The sequence below is a fragment of the Cydia fagiglandana genome, chromosome 8, assembly GCF_963556715.1.
Source record: "Cydia fagiglandana chromosome 8, ilCydFagi1.1, whole genome shotgun sequence".
Lineage (NCBI taxonomy): Eukaryota > Metazoa > Arthropoda > Insecta > Lepidoptera > Tortricidae > Cydia > Cydia fagiglandana.
Genome location: NC_085939.1, coordinates 2,531,962 through 2,552,892, shown reverse-complemented (window position 1 = coordinate 2,552,892; position 20,931 = coordinate 2,531,962). Strand labels below are relative to the sequence as shown.

At 37.0% G+C, this 20,931-nt stretch overlaps 1 protein-coding gene across 1 annotated transcript in view; it reads left to right on the top strand.

Moving 5' to 3' along the window:
* Positions 1–20,931, top strand: part of LOC134666899 (uncharacterized) — a 183,515-nt gene that overhangs the window by 48,423 nt on the left and 114,161 nt on the right. The window lies entirely within an intron of this gene.

Below are 20,931 nucleotides of genomic sequence, written 5' to 3'. Positions count from 1 at the left end.
TTATTTCCTAGGTACTATGGAAATTCAATATGGAGTGGAGCCGACGACGCGGTCGAAGGTAATTAAAAATACGTCAGGAGCAGCCGACCTTTCAATTCAACCATATGTCGAAATTGGGAATGAATCATTTCCCGTTGATATTTGTACGTTAGCCTGGCGGGCTAGTTTTGTTATTTGAAGCTTTAATTTTATTGCAATTTTAATAGTAGGATGCTTACACTATTGTATAGACAAATCGTCTATAAACAAAAATCGGTATTACTTAAAGTGCAAACATAATATAGTTTTGCTTGTGTTCTCAGGTGAAGACTGGCCGCTTCCCATCAGACCTTATCTGCTCGTTCGTCACTTATTTATATAAATTTTAATGTACGAATTCTGTCTACTATACTTTATTACTATGTGATCAGTTGATCACGTAGTTGCATTTGTACGCGACATAAAAAGGTCAGATACTGCTTTCTCTGAATCAAAGGTTTCCTTTGGCAGAGTTATTTTTTTAAGTACGACGTTCTAAACGCCGCATTTCACCTTGTATAATGGCCACTAACGTTAATTGTATCTTAATTGAAAAATCAAAAATTTATAGAGTAATAATTATGTATATAAGTAAAGAACATAGTTTTGCATTTAATATTGGGTTACTCGTCTCGTCGGTTATACTGTAATTTTTAACTGTCATAAAGGCTAACGGATCCATTCATGCGAGTATGTATCTTAACGCAATAAGATTATCAACATTTAATTATACACAATATGAATAATTACATTGGTTCGTGAATAAACAAATTAATTGAGTTAAACTAAACCCATTTTGATACAATACAATGTAGTATTGTTCGAACTATCAAGATCTTTCAGAGCAGACGTCGTTGGTACACAATAATATCTATCATATTAATATAACATTGTTTTAGTGATGCCAGTGGGGCGTTATTCGGGGGCACGTGATTTCGTCACTAGGGAGACGTCTTATTATTCACCGAGTGCGAACATCTCTGTTTTCGTTTGCTAAATTAACTTTAGGGTACACCCTAAAGGGGTATTTCCTTGCTCCGCAACAGGGCCTGGGTGACATGCAGATTAATGACATTAATAAAACACATCCACTAATTGCACTAAGAAATTAAGGCTTGTTATTGAATTTAAATTCAGGGCTTGGTGACAAAAAATTCAATAAAATTTTTGAGGAAATTTTTGAATATTTGGCGTGTTCCGAGTATTGGAGCATTCCATGGGCTGTCCCGTACAGGGGCCTATTTCTCGAACGATATTAGTCTAATATTATTAGTGTGTTGTCATGGTAACCCATACGATTTGACAGTTTGTGGACTAATAATCGACGACCGGTCTGGCCTAGGGGTAGTGACCCTGCCTGCGAAGCCGATGGTCCTGGGTTCGAATCCCAGTAAGGGCATTTATTTGTATGATGATACATGTAGATATTTGTTCTTGAGTCATGGGTGTTTTCTACGTATTTAAGTATTTGTATATTATATATATCGTTGTCTGAGTACCCACAACACAAGCCTTCTTGAGCTTACTGTGGGACTTAGTCAATCTGTGTACGAATGTTCTATAATATTTATTTATTATTTATAATATTAGTCTAATACCGTTCGAGAAATGGGCCCCTGACACATTTTATTTCTTGTGTTAGATACGACTTTTTTCGGCATTTAAAACAGGCAATAATTTTTCAGTACATATTTTCTATATTAATTTTTCTGTACATATGTATATCTTCAGTTTTCGGCTACAAAAAAGGTAGTGTTCTCGGAAAACCACTGTGATACAATATGTAACCTGGATTCTTAGATTACGTATTATGGTAACATTCCATTTCTAACCGCCGCTGCACTACCGGTACTGAACGCGTCGCTGTCATTGTCAATTTCCATAGTAAAATTGACAGTAGTGCAGCTGTCGTTGGAAATGGATTGTTACCCTTATTCTGAAATTAGGCACGTGATTTCACGTATATTCTGACAAACCCCGAAATGCTATCTGTTTCGTGAAGCAATAAGTTGAAAGAACCAAATGACCCTGGCTATACATTACAAGGGGGCGCATCTGGTCAGCCTGGTCGAGTGCCGCGCGCTGATTTATCTACCGTATCCATCAGGCGTCCACACTCAGCTGAGACGTCTTGTCTACCCTCTTTGTCTAATCGTTCTGCACTCGCGGACGTTCAATTAAACGCTTGCGCTGATGCTGAGACATTTTTCACGGCCTTAAAATTTGTAACATAAAATTGTTTGAAACGCCCCTATTCGAACTTTATACGTCAGCTAATAGATCTTGAAACGATATGGATTAGATATGTCAGTGTCAAATGTGACGTTTTTGTTTGAAGAAACGTCACATTTGGCACTGACATATCTAATCCATATCGTTTCAAGATCTATTAATTGACGTATCTTAAAGTTCGAATAGGGCAGTAAGTTACAATTGAATTATAGGTCCACCGCTTACCTCAGGCGGTTAGTAAAACAGTAACGTCGTAGAAAGTTGAATATTGGGACAGTGGCTGTGTCTTTTTCTAAATAATTAAACTTAACTGTATTTTCATCCGCAAATGATGATGATGCCTAAGGTACTTGCGGCAAAGAATTTATTAGGTTCTTAAGTGTGAGTGGGCTCCAACTTTGCGTCCATGTTTCTGCAAGTTCATATGACGGAGTTATGAGTTAAATATGATTCGACCTTCGAAATTCATAACCTCCTTTTTAAGTCGGTTAAAAATACGAACGTAGTAGTAACTTTGTATTGATGAACTATGCAATTTTCTTTCAAAAAATATAAACGTAAGGGGCGTCAAAAACATCATGCATGGCTGCACTTACAAACAGGCTTCGAACCCACTGTATTTCAAAACATCAATGAATCATTCACGCTAGATTAAATAGTAGTTGACCTCTCCCTTCGAGAAGTAAACACCATTAGGGTACTAGTGGTCTAAGGGGTGTTCACCGGAAAAATTTTCACACTTGCCATCGCTGATAATTTTTATTGATGAATCCCTGTCAACCGTGAATTGCAATGTAATGGCATTTTTCGGATAGCTTGGGGTATTGTGACTGTCGCGTACCTTCTATGCATTTTAGTTTTTGACCCTTTCTCTTTTAGATAATCATTTCAATATCGGTTAGCTTCTTGACATTTTAAATTAAGCGACATTATAGTTCCAATGTTTGATTACTAAAAATGCAATTTTGAGAGAAGGAATTGCAATTTTGATCTTCAGGTACACCGCATAGCATATCCACTCAATTACATGAGCCTAGAATGCACACGTTCAGGCGCCACACCGCCGTCAGCTACTTTGCATTATAATCGAGTTCCCACAAAGTAAAACAAAATCTCTACGTCGCATTAATATTCAGTGATAGGGCTCGACGCATCGCCGTCACATTGACGTTTAACATGCAAATTGCAATCTGAAAATCTAGCATAATTGTGTGCCACTAAACATTTTCGTCATTATTAATTCGGGACACAGTTGTTTGAATTGGTTTTCGGAATATGATTTAAATCCTAAACGAATTGGTGCTATTAACGCGTAACGGGAGAGTGAGCGGTCACCGGTGGTGATTTAATTAAATACTCGCAGTAGGTATGTACTTCACTTAGTCCTTGTCTACCTTTGTCACTAGAAATGTATAGAAAAGATATATATAAGATATCAGGTTTCTTAAATTTGTATATCTACAAGAGTTAGATCTCCAACGGACTATCTACGCCTTGGGAAAATCAATATAATTTCATAACTGTTTTAGAGAACCTTTCTTGTACTCGATTCTATTTGTTTTCATTTTATTATATAATATATGTAAATAAAATCATTGTACCTTTCTAATATTTATCAATTCCTCAAAATAGTAAAGTTTTTGGTAATAGGATATTAGTTCTAACTGGTACTGACTGAGTTGTGACACGTTTTCATTCAATGGAATCGCGACAACCGATTCCGGAGCTAAAATGGCTCGCTTGTTGAATTACCTGCAGCATACGAAACTCACAAAGGATTTTGAGCGGCTGGATCGAGCTTCATCAGAGCCAAGCGACTGTAGGCACGGCACTGCCAAACCCATTTATCTATCTATCCGATATCAAGGTGCCAGCTTGTTTGATATTCCATGATAAATTTTGCATCATCATTATTCATAAAATTTTTGCAAATCTGAAAATAGGAGAAGTGGTACGAAATAGCTACTAACATGCAAATGGCATTAGGAAGTTTAAAAAAGTTAACTTTCGGAAATGTTAGATTTATTTAAAAACTTACGGCTCTTTCAAAACCTGGCTATTTTACGTACCTACTCCTTCCTTAAATAATGAAGTTGCTAATTTTGCCATGCATACAGTGGAAGCATGACGGCTGGGTACCAAGCCCTTTACTAAATCAAAATTAGCAAAATGGAAATGAATCGTAAAATTAATCACAGAAAAAGACGGTCTGGCACATAAAAAAGGGGATTCCTGGGTGTTGATCAAAATATACGTCTCTCTAAATGAAATTAGCTAAAAGTTTAATCACCAGTTCAGGGGGATGAGCGTGCGGACAGGTGCGCGCGGTCACGCTGGCTCTTGCTGAAATTTACCTACTTGCTTTAATTAGCCTTGTGTAGGCTTACGGGCGGTAATTTTTCTTGTTTAGCCGTAATTGATAAAGGGCGAGCACCAACCCGAGCGGACCACATCAAACGCTGCACCCAACATTCTCTTGTTTACTCGTCCGCCCTACGCAGACAAATATGTTAGTTGGAAATGATTGCGTCATATATCCCGTTTTTGATTGCTTGTGACAACAATTTCGAGATTATTAATTTATTGTTAGCATCACGGTAACAGATTGAATTCAGGTATGAAGTACCGAAGGGGTGTTGTCAGTTCGAACACACGTAGAAGCATGCAGGCGGGCAGCATATTCCACCTTGCAATTTGCTTTGAAAACTAACCTTACCTACGGCACTACAAAACGGTATCTAAATCAGTTCTCGAAACTAGGACCAAGCAGGTATCAATTATTGACCGAGACGGAAATTTGTTTTCCCTAGTATTCTCGATCATTTGATTAAATTGCCATAAAAAGGCAGGTACTCATGCTACGAGGTTAGTAGAAAGTGAATCGATTTCATTTTAATTTTATGACCTAATTACATAATAACAAACCATGTTGGAGTGGATTGAATGAAAATATTAACAAATTGGCCTGCAGCTGGATTGTACAGTAAATTCTCATATCCTCATATTAGCGTTTCCCCTTCAGTTGAGGGTGACCGGCCCTGCGGCCCACAAAGGGGATGCAACCTCAGAAATTGCGTTAAATCAGCAGCTCTATTGGATTAAAAGTGTATCATATCCATACGTACATCAACATTTCAATATAGTCCGTGATTACACGGAGGGATTTATTAAATGTACAGAAGCAAACTATATGTAACGACGGAGCGGTACGCAAACAAATTTACTTGCAAGTTTTCTTCAAAGATCGATAAGGTCGAGTGATTTGATTTGGTCGTCGAAGACCCGAGCGAAGGAGTTTCTTTTTGACGGAGGGGACCGTGCCTACAGAACTGTCGCGAGACCAATATTGCCAAGGAAATTAGTTTATGTAAAATGTAGAACAGGTACAAAAATATTCAAGGAAAAATGTACAGGGAATATTGGAATCAATTCAATTTGTATGTTACTTTTACGTCGTAGGAAATCATATCGCGCGAAGTGCAATTATTGACATAAGTATATTTTTAATGAGGTACCGTTTCGATAATAGAAAATCTTCCTACACAAATGAAATAGATGAAATTGTTCTAAGTTGTTTCAGAGTGTTTGGGATGGAGAAGGTGAAACAAGGGAATGTTTGCATGACTTGACGAAGTAACCCATCCATCCCGGGCGTCAAATTTAATAGTTTACCTCAAATCACCCTCAAATTATACTAGTTAACTGTCATAAAGTAAATTACCATTATCATTTATATACGACTCCTAAATAACCGCGAAGTAACATCATTTGCATAATCAATTAAAATATCAATTACCCTACAGGTAAGCTGTTACCCACCAACACACCTGGAAAATGTGATTTGCTCCACGCATATAAATAATTAATAATCAAACGAACTTACCTGTGAAGTTTGATTACAATTATACGAGTATCCAAATCCAAGACAACAAATATAATTTACAAGCAGCAGTACATGGAATCATGCCGTCCTTGTCACACATTTTAGAGATATAATATTTAAAAAACAATTTCGCGCTGTTCCCCTACCTCACTACGCCATCGTCCCTCGCCATCCCACTCTAACCCCGCTCCTCAGATACCCGTCATTATTTCAGAGTGGATCTTTTTTGTGTTATGAACAGAGACTATTTTATTTTAATTTTCGGGGTTGGGGGGCGGGAATTTGTTGTCTTGGATTTGGATACTCGTATAATTGTAATCAAACTTCACAGGTAAGTTCGTTTGATTATTAATTATACTTCCTATCCAAATCCAAGACAACAAATATAATTTACAAGCAGATGTTCAGAGCCTTGTATCTAAATACAGGTGCGAAAATAAAATGAAATATCGATATGAAATCAGTAAGTTACGTATACCGTTACTGATATGACTGATTACAGCTGAAGAGATTTACCTGCAAATGTAATTTTATATAAGTATAGCATTGTATATTATAATGATAAGCGTCATTGATTAACGGGTAAAATTAGGTACCTTTTATATTCCTTTTTGGTGAAAGAAAAAAAATAATCATAAATAAATTAAACTTTCTTAGTTTTTATTGTAATAATATAACTATAACTTTAAAAAACAACTTCTTAAAATTATGGTTATAACTGTTGTATAATGTAATTTTGCCTTTGCTTATGTAGACCATTGAAAGGTGTGTTCAATCTTTAGTTATAGCTCTGAACCAATTTTTATAGCACTTTATACCCATTATATTATTCGAATTTCAATTTAAATTTAAGTAAGATATACATTGTTTTAATTTTCAAGATTATAATTACTACAACGGTTTAGGTTGTTTTCTGCCAGACACTATACATAATAAATAAGCTGTTTTTTATCATTTAGATTTTACCTCTCACTGGATGTAGTTATTTTTTGCGTTATGATTAATCTATGAATGTATGTCTTTTTAAGTATTGACAAGTAGAATAAAATATAACTTTATGACAGTTTGCAATGAAGATCCAATACAACAATAAATACCCTCTTCTATACAAAGCCTGTGGGTAAAGGAGATTTTTCTTCATTGTAAGGTTGTCATAGAAATCAAGTTTCTATACATTTAGACTAAGTCCGGACAATGACTAGTAGAAAAGCCTGTAGGTGCTGTATTGAAACTTATAATTTTTCAAATTTTCAATTATAATTCAGCTTCAAATTATAGATTTATATAGTTGGTCAAACCAATATGTCAGTCAGTAACAGGAAAACTATACTCATCCTTTCCTTTTGGGTGCTAGTACTGGTGTAAGACAAAGATAGTACGATTCTCTCTGTCTTTGATTGAAATGAGACAGTCACATTCTCAAACGATATGTAACTAGCTAAATAATGTATATAGATAGACTACCTTTATTAATAAATAACTCGTCTTTCTTTACGTATCTGACCGATGACGACTACACGTGATACAAGTGGCAAGTAAACTTTGGTAGATTGTAGTGTAGGTAGTTAGGTCTTAAATTATGATATATTTGTGTATAAGGCATTTACTTGAAATTTATCATTCAAGGAGTAACTTATAGTAACCTTTTTTAAAAATAACAATTATACTGTGCAGCGTGCACAGTATTCTTGTGATACACACAATCAACAATAATTATTTAAGCTCTGATTTAAACTTTCACGATTATTAAACATTATCAAACTGCACAACGGGACTTAATCGCGTATTTAAGTTTTAAGATTTACCTCCGACGTTTCGAGGACGGCGTCCAAACAACAACCAAGACCAAGTGCGGGTAGTTCGAAAAACTCGCGCGGCTAGAAGATGTTGATGTCAACTTGAGCCAGTCTTCTCCGAGACCACGGGGACAACGCCGTCCTCGAAACGTCGGAGGTAAATCTTAAAACTTAAATACGCGATTAAGTCCCGTTGTGCAGTTTGATAATTATTTAAGCTTTCTAGTGTTACGTAGCATTCAATAGGGTATTATTACATAGGTACTATAAGTATTTAAATAAATCATTTTACACCATGCATAAAATACACAGATTAGAGTTATTGTTAAACACAAGTTCTATTTTATAAATTGGATAGAAATATAACAATACACTCTTTTTGTTTGGGCAGTCGTGTAAAAAGTAGGTGAGTTGACCGTGACGTCACGATCTAATGTTTCATATAAATTCCATGTTAGCAAATCGTTTTGACAGTTCTAAAAAGGTAACTGATTTGTAGTAGTAGTAGTAGTAGTAGTAGTAGGAAAATACCCTATTATAACTGTACAGCAATATAATATGACAACCTAGAGCATTTAAATTAATGACAATATTTAATTTTATTATTGTTGATGGATATCAATCTTTTATTGCGATTGTCAATCTAGCTATTTAGCGATGGCGACTCATGTAACAGGTTACAGCATTTAACTCTGGTTGCATTGTTGTGCAATTGTGCATATTGGTTTTCAGCTAAGGATTCCAGCGTTGATTTCGCGTCGTGGGATATATGCATCAACCACGGTGCAGCCCTTGTTAGTTGCGGCGACGGTCCCCTGAAGTTTAGAGCTGAGATAACCAGTAAGCAAATCGTACCGGATTTGTTACGAGTAGGTAAATCGGGCTCGTTGAGATGCTATATATTTGACTGCAGGACAAATATGCTGTTTGAAGCTATTTGGAACACATAACTTCGTTATATGTACATATGTATAATAATGTGAATGTAAAACCGGTTAAAGGGTTATATCTCTTTCCATATATTGTTTACTCGTCATACAGCACTGTTGGTGTACTTAACAGGATTTTAGGCTGCATTAACACCAGTTAAATTGCTTCAACGTAACTAAAATCTCCTTTGTATTTCACATACGTAAAGTCACATCATCACTATTAAAGTGGAGGCAACATAAAGGTCTGGATGCAGACTATGACAAGTACATTACATTGGCATCAACACTGTTACAGTGGAGCACGGTTATATATCTTTGACTCATTTTATAACGATCAAAGCGTCTGCAGAACAAACATACCGAAGAGCGTAAAGACCGAAGACCGAAGTGACTGAAGAACGAAGTGATCGAAGAGCGAAGCGACTGAAGAGCGTATCATCAGAAGAGCGTAGCGACCGAAGAGCGTAGTATCCGAAGAGCGAAGCGACCGAAGAGCGTAGCATCCGAAGAGCGGAGAGACCGAAGAGCGTAGCATCCGAAGAGCGAAGCGGCCAAAGAGCAAAGCGACCGATAAACCAAATGACCGAAGCAATCGAAGAGCGAGTCAGCCATTATTATGTAGTTTTTGATATTATGCAATTATCATCATAAATCTTCAACACAGTAAATGTGGAGTAAGGATAACCTCTTTACTATTAATGAGGAGCAAATTCAACCTCGACGCTGTGAAAGCGGAGCTCTCGACACAATTACTGTGGAGTAAAAATAGCCTCATCACTATTAAAGTGGGGCAAACTTACCCTCAACGCTGTTAAAGCGGAGTTCTCGACACAATTAATGTGGAGTAAAGATAGCCTCTTCACTATTAAAGTGGGGCAAATTTAGCCTCAACGCTGTTAAAGCGGAGCCCTCGACACAATTGATGTGGAGTAATGATGGCCTCTTCACTATTAAAGTGGGGCAAATTTACCCTCAACGCTGTTAAAGCGGAGTTCTCGACACAATTAATGTGGAGTTAAGATAGCCTCTTCACTATTAAAGTGGGGCAAATATAACCTCAACGCTGTGAAGGCGGAGCTCTCGACACAATGAATGTGGAAAATTTTGCCTCGACTTCTCGTTTGTAACTAAATATTTATCCTATATGAATTTTAATTTATATGTGTTATTTAATGTGCAATATCATAAACTCTCCTTTTGTCATTGACTTTTATTTGGTAACACGGTTTATACCGAGTACTTACCTACCTGTTTGATGATCATCTCGTTGCATAGTATACCTAAGTTTCTAAGTACTCACTCTACGTAAACTACCAAATTCTGAATCCCAGTTGTCATTAGGAGGTTTACTTATATTTCCGATACGATTTACGCATGAGTTTACGATCCTCAACGCTATTGTACTAGCGGAGTATTATTATTTGACATAGTCCATAATATTACACAAATCAAGTCCCAATACTTTGATGCGAGTGTATAAAAAGAAATTGATGTTAGCACATTCATGAGGTTTACTTACTCGTACAAAGATATACTGTTCACACTTGGTACGCCTCCGTTATACAGTACTGTTGTAGAAAGTAACTGGCTATGTGATGTTAAACATATAGCATTGGTACTTAATAGTGTCAATCAGTAATGTCTATTTATCACAAAGCAGGAGATCTGTTGAGCAAAAGGAGGCGACCACACCGACTGGACCCAAGACTCGACGATACTGCGATGTGCGATTAAAACCAGTACCTAATCCGTTTAAATCCTTACGATACATTCACTATGTCGGTATCGGAGCACGCATAGCGAGTGCTCGTCGTATACATCGATTACTGGCATTAAACACTTTAAACAGTCGGTCAAACTATTATTCAAGTATCTATTTAATGAAATTTTTTATGTACCTACATATAAAATGTAGGTATCTGTATACCTACAGGTATGAGGATACCTCCTCATAAGATGCTAATTAAACTTATTGTTTAAGTAAAGAATAAGTCTATTTGCACAAAGACACATTTGCTACCGTGCATAGGCACTTAAATATTACCAATCGGCAAGGATTAATATTGTTACCTATCTTTTTTATTACACAGTAGGGTAGATCGGACATGGTAAGAGCCTTCTTCGTGAAACGATTACCTTTTTATTCAAAACATGAAATGTTAGTAATATCGTACATATTACTATAATCTTTGGATTTTGTATTAGTCATATAACTGGGTTAAAGATCATTTTGATTTATCTATTTATAGCTCCGTACTTATTTCACCCGTAATTATTTTATTCTAAAAAGGAGGTAGTTGTAACAAGTGATTTCATACGGAAGCAAAGATTACTTACATAGTTGATTTATTACGTAATGAGTTTATAACGCTAAATGAAAATACGATTTCAAATTAAAGATTACTAGCCATGTAAGGTATTATTGCAAACGAGACTAGACTTGCCGTGCCGAAAAACCATTAATTTTTTGCTCGGCCACGGCGGCCGGCGGTACAAGTAATGTTTTGATTATATAATTATCATTCAGCGCTTAATAGACATATTAAAATTACTCACCCTAACTTCATCAATCGACACACACACAGACATTTTTAGAGGAACACTATTTTGGCGAAAATACGTGTGATTCGGACTAACACAAAAACATGTAATGACGGGTATCTGAGGAGCGGGGTTAGAGTGGGATGGCGAGGGACGATGGCGTAGTGAGGTAGGGGAACAGCGCGAAATTGTTTTTTAAATATTATATCTCTAAAATGTGTGACAAGGACGGCATGATTCCATGTACTGCTGCTTGTAAATTATATTTGTTGTCTTGGATTTGGATAGGAAGTATAATATATTATATACCTAATAACTGCTACTGAATTGGAGCCAATCATGTGTTCATTAATTAAAGTACAGTTATGTTTATTGTTTCAGGTAAGTGCTCAGTTCACGGCGACTTTAGAAGGAGAAACGTTGTAAGTAATAATACAAAAAGTGATTTATATCTACCTATCTTAAGTTGAACACGAAATTATGCAAAGCGATGGCTTGGTGCCAGACGCAAGGCTGCATCCAGATGCAGCCTTGGTGCGTCCAATTACTTCTCAACCCTAAAATATAACGACATGACCGGCATACGAATTAACTAAATAAATCAATAGCCGACAGCGGACTTTTTATCAAACTCATGATTCGACTATGCGGCCGAGACAGACCATTTATTGAGCAAGGCCTTTTGCCTTCTATTCTGAATTACTTAGTGAAAACATTGCAGTGCCTACTTTATATACTACTTAAAAAGGTGGTATTTATGCGAAGTACTTGAGTTCTCCTAAATGGAACAGAACAAGAGAGGCATAATGTCATATTTTGACTTGCTTACACTCAATACTTTGAATATTTTAGGCATAATGTCTCAAGTTACAATACAAAACGTAGTATGTATTGTTACTAAAGTTCTAGGAAAAACGCTACTAATACACACCTCACAATGGGTCTATATTTTAGATGCATTAAGTCTCCAATAACCGCAATTTTTAAAATCGAAACATTTGAGAGGCGGAACTACGGAAAAAGACGAATGCCGTACAATAAAATTATTCATCGTACGTTTGTTATTCTTAAAACTTATCACACTGCCTAGTAATGTGTCAATTTGAGAAAGTAGGCTAATTATAAAGTAAAGTCTGCTCATAAATGATATTGTAGCAATCTATTCAGGAAATGGCTGTCGTATAATATCTGAATCACTTTCAAGTCTAGTATTAGCCGCCGGTCCTGTAAACTTCGATGAGGAAACTTTACAGTCCATTACGTTGTGACCATACTAGCAGCTGCATATACATATACCTAGTGCATATTTACTTACCTAGCCGCCCTTGTGCGTTAGTGCTCGCCGTAATAGTATTATGCCTCTATTAAAAATAATAACGTTAGGAACGACTATAGAGTATCTAACAGTATTATATGCGAGGGGTAAGAAAAGGGTGCTAATAGTATAATATATAGATGGAGGATGAAACACATGAAGTAAAGTAACTAACGATAACAAGTATAAAACTTTGAAGTGTGCTTTTTAGGGTTCCGTACCCAAAGGGTTCCACTCATGTATGGAATATCACCTCATCATACTTAGAATAGGTGCCACTCATGGATGGAATTTGCACAAAATAATCGATCTATTTAGTATGAAACGCGTGACGTAATTATTGTAATTAATCATTTCATTCCAAATCACTTTGCATTGAAATATTGTCCGGTGACTATTATCCGGGAATGTCATAAAGCGTAATTATCATCGAACCATTTTATGTTTATAATTAGGTGGGTACATGTGTAGTGCGGGTACGAGAGGCGGTTTGAGTGCATAGTTTGGTCCACAGTAGCAAATGTCCGTCATTGATTATGTATGTGCGCTGAACCCCGGCGCTTGACCCTGAATGCCACATAGCCGCGTTCAGAATTATGGAGACCGAATGTTGCTTGTGTGTATCTAATGTATCTGATCGGAATTGAATGCTGTCAAGATATGATTGATGAATGACGATGGTCAATTAAATGGTAAAGTAAGGAATTACCGATCTTTTTGTCTATTTTACTTCTAACCGTACATATGTACGAGTAAGTACAGCGAAGTTCGCCTTTGTTGTGTATAATTAACTCTATAATTGTATTTCAAGTCTTGTCTTTTTATGTACAATAATGCATATACATACATAAATAGTTGTAGTTTCTATTACCTACCTGGTTTCTTTAATCACAATCTGCATTTTACAGATAATGATTTTTTACAACAAGTCGTGATATTAATAGCAAATACAAGCTTGGTTAACAGCAACGTTATTTGACAAATATATTTATAAAAGAGTAGTAGGAGTTACGGGGCTTGTCTAATGGAGCCCGGGCATCCGGCCGAGAGCCAACGGGCATTTAATCCTCTCTGAATTATGTGCTGATGCCTGAGACCCGGAAAACGAGCCCTGTCCGCGCCCCACTAATTTCACTTTTTATTATACGCTTTCAGCTAGTTTCTGTGTATACTTACTGCCCTTCGTAGCAAATAATTCTTCCTACCCGTCACATGATTGATATTTTTCAGTGACCTCTATTTTTATTATAAAATAAGACTGACAGCTGGCAACTACAGTTACCAAAAGCATGTGAGTGGCTACAGAGTTTTTTAAATTTGAAGTTAATCTCATGGCTAAGGGTTATCCACAGATGGTCTAGAACGCAAAATGATTAGTGTGTTGTTTTGCCTAAATCGCAAACGGTCTAGAACGCAAAATGCCCACTTTTTATATCACCACATTTTACATAGGTAGGTTAGGTTCGTTAGATATCTTTAAATGGTCGAAGGCCAAACAGCAAAGAATAGGAGCCCCGCCATCGACATCGCTATAAAGTTAAGATAAAACGGAAAAAATAATTCGGGCATTTTGCGTTTTAGACCGTTCGCGATGTAGACTAATTGCGATTTAGGCAAAAGAACACATTAGTCATTTTGCGTTCTAGACCATCTGCGCCCCCATGGCTAACTCATGGCTAAGAATATGAATAGTACATTACTACAGAGGCCGGGACGAAAGGGGTTGCCGGCCGAAGACATATAGACGGCCGAGCGAAGCGAGGCCGGATAGGTCTGAGCGCGGGCAACCCCATTTCCCGCCGAGGTATGTATAGTGCTTTTCTCAAACATGCAATGAAATAAATAAAATAAAAAATCCACAAACCCAAGTTTTATTTATAGAAAAAACTAAAAGTAAACTACACCCAAAATATAACCAACACGTACCTATATTATTATCACGCGTATGTTTTGTTACACGAGTCGTGTATTTTTACTACCCGTATATTTTCATGTATCTTTGATTTTTTCGCCTTGTATCCGTCTGACTGTCGTTTTCGTCACATAAGTTTACATAGTCTTTCATGTTGATATCATGTTTCACATACATCGTTGCTTTATGCATGCATGGAGTAAGTAAGTATAATTTCCACAGTGTTGACGAATTTGTAGTTACATTCATTTAAAATATGCCACAAAACTGTTTCTAATAAACTGTAAGCCATTTTTCTTACAATTAATATTAATTTCATTATTTCGTCGGAACTCATATTAAAGTCAAAAAATCAACAACGCACCATAAATCCAATAAAACAGAATGAAAATTTTTCAACTTTACCTCCATAACAATTTAAAAAATATAACTACGCGTGTTTGAGTAGACCTTTTTACCGCTAACGTTTAGATGAAATATTTTAAATGTTTTTATTTGTGTAGTTAAATTTATAATTTAAAATTATAAAATTATAATTACGGTCTGGCCAGGGTCGATGGCAAGAGGCCTGACGGAATGACGCTGGTGCCTTGGAGTATGGGACGGCCACTTGTCTGGGACGCTACGTGCGTTGATACCCTGGCGCCGTCCCATATTCCAGGCACCAAAGTTGGCGCTGGTGCGGCCGCATCCTCGGCCGAAAGCCTCAAACGCCGCAAATATGTCACACTAGGTAGTAGCTATATATTTGCGGCGTTTGGTGTGGAAACCTTGGGGCCGTGGGGACCTAGCGCGCGTCGCCTCTATGGGGAGTTATCAAAGCGCCTCATAGAGGCCTCCGGTGACCAGAGGGCTGGCCTATATTTTGCCCAAAGGATCAGCATTGCCATCCAGCGGGGCAATGCGGCTAGCCTTCTGGGCACCCTACCTACGGACCATGACTTAGGGCAAATTTTTTATTTATAAGTTTTAGTGATTTGTTATAAAGTTGTAAAAATGTTATTAATTATAGATTGTATTATTTATTAAGTTCATGTTGATTTTATACAAATAAAACTGCAAATTATAGCAAACATTGTTTTTTGTTTTTTTTTTTATAGGCGTAGTGGCAGAGTGTCATTACGAACCATAAAGCAAATACTGCCTCTAGTTTTTTTTTAATGGATGAATGCCACGATGCTGTGTCACAAATATCTGTGAAATGAAAATTAAAAAAGAGGACTTTGCCGGCCTAGGCCTGCAAGATGTGTATGAAATTCCATTAACGACCTTTTGTCCTAGCCGCACCTGAAACGTCATACTTCGCAGCCTACTATAAGGAACATAACATCAATATTTCATTGCATGTTTGAGAAAAATCAATTTGCTGTATGTGAACCGGAAATAAATACGAACGGTGCAAAAGAAGATTAATCTATTTGTACCAAACTGCATCATAAAGATCGATCGGCGGCGCACCGTCCAGTAATATTGCAGGTTAACCTAATCTCGTGGAGCATGTTTGGAGCCGGTAAGGTCGGGGCAAAAACAGCGTACCTCGTACCGTATTCCCTGATGTAATTACACCGGACTCGGCCGGACCTAATACATCGGACGTTCGATGAGCGCAACTCGACGCGTTTCGGCTGTTTATAACGTGCCCGTTAACTCAGGGGCTATAAAGCAAACCCGCCAGGACCTTGTTAGACCCAACAGTTTATCGCATAGTAATTAAAATATTTCATTACGGTTTAGCCAGAATATTGCGCTGCGTCAAGCTTGACATAGTAAAAATTAGAGGTATGTTTTGAAGCTACTCCGTCTTTCGTGGAGCACAGATTTTAGACCGCACTTTAAAATAATATTTCGTACTTACCATTTTATGTCGTTCTGACTTAACAATATTAGGTAGTACAGTAGGCATGCAATGCATATTCATTCTGGGACTGTGTTCCTATTAATCTTATTTTTTTTACGATTTTACTTCCCTAATATCTGAAGGCTTACTCTGATTGTAATAAGTAACTAATTGGTCTGGGTTTGTCACAGCTGATATTAATCATAAATTTAATTTAAAATCGTAACAAGTTATTACATTCAGAATAAACCACCTGAAATGTTTTTTATTTTACATTTTTGTTGAAACCTTTGCATTACATAAGCATTATAAGATAAATTAAATAAAGTTGAATTTAGGTGCAACTTTATCATCTGAAAAATATTGAATCAGAGTCATGGGAAAATACAGTTATGCATTGCGGTTGCAGGTCTACACAAATTCAATACTACTTGCAGCCAACGCAGTTACCGCCAATTAAAAGTATGGCTCCCTCACCGGGGTGGAATCGAGTTACGCGGAGCTCGCGGGTCTTGAGACAAGCCCCAAATAACAAAGAATCTAAGATAATTAAAGTGCTTTCACTAACTATTTTCATTACTAAAGTAAAAGGCATTAACAAGTTGAATAGCGACTTATATATAAGTACGAGCGATATAAAACGTTATTTATATCTAAAGTTGTGATCTGTCGAGTTTTACAACAAGTTTTTGTTAAGTTGCTTATACTTAATTAACTTATGAAATGTAGCTTCGGTTTCGGTACATACAATAACAATAAAGTAGATACCTACTTTCAAGCTGTTGAAATGGGTTACTAGATTTGATATTTTAAACAAACAATACCTATTTAAAACTGTATATATATCTATATATATTATTCTGTCTAGTCTGTCGACTGTAAGCGGCACCTATGCCCTCACATAAGTATTCCCAGTTACTGCGTGATGGTCCCGCGCCGACAGCAGACACGATTTCTTCTCCACGTCTGAATGAGACAGTGTCATTAAATTAAAGTTTCATTTGTCTTCATTTGCTAAACAATAGCAATTATACAAAGCCCCGCAGCGGGCGAGTAATCAAGCGTCCCTTTAATTAAGTACAGAAACAGTGCCAAGTAATTGGATCTGAACAACTGAGTAAACAAATCGAAATGGAAGGTAATAAATCTAACGAACACCTTTTTAAGCGTCACTGCGTTGAATCTGTTGCGTCAAGAATAACGCACAACGATAAAATGTGACGCCATTTTGCTGCTTAGATTTGCGTTTAACGAGTTACGACGACGAGTCCCGGTGCTGAGCGGCTACCGCGAAAACGGAAATTCGCAAATTGCGGGGATCTTTCTCTTTTACTCCAATGAAGGCGTAATTAGAGTGACAGAGAAAAATCCCCGCAATTTTCAAAATTCGATTTTCGCGGTTATAGCCCTGTTCCGGGCCCTACCTCCAGCTAAAACTACAGCCAATTCCATTCGAATTTGATTTAACTTCAATCTGTTTATCGGCGCGTCGCTCTTTTAAAATACAGCCGGCCTAGCCACGGTTACAATCGCTATAGCTTCGACAGCGAAAAGCATTATGTCTCTCTATCACTCTTCCATATTGGTGCGACAGTGACAGTTTCGTTTCGATCGCTACGGAGCGTATGCGATCGGCATCTTGGCTACGCGGCCTTTTTACGCGTTGGCCAATAAGATGCCGCGGAGAAACTGTTTTTCTTTTAAAGCTGACAAAGCATCACGTGGGCGTTCTGCCTTAGACCATTATCTTTGCAGATGATAGTTGCAGCGACTAAAGAAGGTACTCTGAGGAGGTAGTCTACAGCCTACATCGACTGCGATGACTGTATAGACCAACGACATTAAATAATATTAAAATTTACTTCAAATGCTTGCCCGCACTGCCGTCCTAGTCTAAAAGGCAGTTTTTCGACAAAAGCTAGTTTCGAGATAATCGCAAAAAACCAACCCAAACATCTTTCTTGAATTTCTACGAAACGGTAAAACTTTTTCCACTTTTTCTTTTTGTATGTGGTAGGTATATATATGTACTTATTTTAGGTATTTATAGTATGTTTCTAAACAGCTCAGTTTTTTTTTATTTTATAAAAAACACTTTAAATTAGTATTAAGCTTAAAAATGAGTAGGTCGTACTAGTCAAGAAGGCGGTAAACATGCGTTATGCGGCATTCTAACTTAGTTCCGAAGTAGAAACTAGGTAAAAACGCCGTATATGTCACATGCTGCCTTTTTGCTTAGTACCAATGAATAATTCGCACTTGAGATCCTAAGTTAAAAGACCCTATAGCAGCTATTCGGCCTTTTTGGTTAGTATACTAGGAAAAATTATGAATTTGACCAGATTTTCGACTAGCGTGCTAGTGTAAAAAAACGTATACCAACAAAAACACCGAATATACGGTTTTATAGATTAGTATTTATGGAAGAAATGGGAATAAAAAACAGTCACGTAGTTTAAATGTTTATTTATATACGAACAAAAAACACCATACTAGTAGGCTATTATTAAAAAAACGAGATCCAGCAATTACTTTTTGGATTATAATCTCAATTACCATACAAAATTAACATATAAATTGGGTTATTCCCACTAGTTTCGATCAAGTTGTTACCAGTGGTAACTAATGGGAGTAGTTACCACCTTCGAGCAACACGGAAGGGAGGCGGCATTCGCACTATTTCCCCTCTGCCGAGGTACAAGATTAGCGCGTCAATATAATCTAGCGCGGGTAATAAAACTAGTTGCACTTGGATTTTTCACTAGACCGAGTCCAGACGCGCGCGTGAACACTGCTGCACAAAAATGCCTGTTTGCTCGGTTTTTTGTTATAAAAAGAGGTCGGGGACATCAAATTTACAAAAAGAAAGTGTTACATTTCACATGTAATATTTTTTTTTACATATCATACGTTTAATTACATTTAAATACAATTATTATATTTTAGTCTCATGTAATTGTTGGATTTATCGATTTTGCTCGCTCAGTACAAATTGTGGATCGGTCGAGCGACAAATCCGACTTCTCATCTCTCAGAATACAATGACATACTTCAACGAAAATGTGTTAGTGTGCGTGTTGTGACACTAGTCACTCGTCCGTACACAAAAAGAGATCGAGGTTTGCAAGATTTGTCTTTGACGTGTGTCATTTTCTATGTATTTGTGTCGTCATTACAGAGGGCCTACCGCAAACCACGTTCGACGTGTTGCCTCCCTGTCACACTTACGTATGAATTTACAAGTGCCATAGAGAGGCAACACGTCGAACGTGGTTCGCGGTAGGGCCTTTGATTGGATTTTGTATGTAAGTGTGTGAGAAGTGCGACTGTGTGCACCTTCCCCCCGCGAAAAATGGCAGAATGATTTGTACGGTGAGATATCGCTTGGGCCCCTCCCTTCCGACGTGTCGGAAGCCGGTGTTGCTCGAAGGTTACCACTACAATCTTGTTAGGGTTCAATAAAGCCTCTATATATATAGTATTCTACTTATACTGTTTTTATTACTATTGAACTGTAACAAAATGTTGGTGGTAACTACTAGGAATAAAATCCAACCTTTTACCAGTGGTAACTACTGGGAAACAAATCTCATTAGTTACCACTGGTAACAACTTGATGGTAATTAGTGGGAAAAACCCGATCTATGTGTTAATTTTGTATGGTAATTAAGATTATAATCCAAAAAGTAATCGCTGGATCTTGTTTTTTTAATAATAGCCTGATAGTATAGTGTTTTGTGTTCATATAATAAACAAACATTTAAACTGTACTGTAAAAAAATGTTGGTGGTAACTACTAGGAAAAAATCCCACCTTTTACCAGTGGTAACTACTGGAAAAAGAAGTTCCTAGTAGTTACCACAAAACTGAGTTGATGGTAGCTACTGGGAAGAAAAGTGGGATATAAATTCCCAGTAGTTACCACTGGTAACAACTTGGCGGTAGATACCTAACTAGTGGGAATAGCCCCATAATATGTAACAATTTTTTAGTGTACGGCCTTTCTGATTTTATTTGTATAATAGACTAGATTTACTCGACTCTACTAATGACATTACATATACTTCTAATGAGCATGGCTACTAAACTTAACAGAGTCCGCAGTAAGCTCAGCCGAATTTTTACTTCCCATAAAAACGGAGATTCGTACTCATTTTAAAACAACGTGTTGGATTGTACTAAATTGCACATACAATGACATGAGGTATATCTATGCCAGTACCTAATTAGTTTATATTCCAACAAAACTAATGAAATAATGGAAAAATTAGTTTTGTATGAAAAACTTATTTTCGCTGTATTTTTTTCCATGGTATCTGAAGCTACACATTAATTACAGGCATAGATATACCTTATCCTTTACTGAGTACAAAGTTTTAAAGCAATCTAGCTAATCGTTTTAAAATGAGAGCGTAACTACAGTTGTATGGAGAACCCAGCTTGCTGCTGATTTAAATCTTAGCAA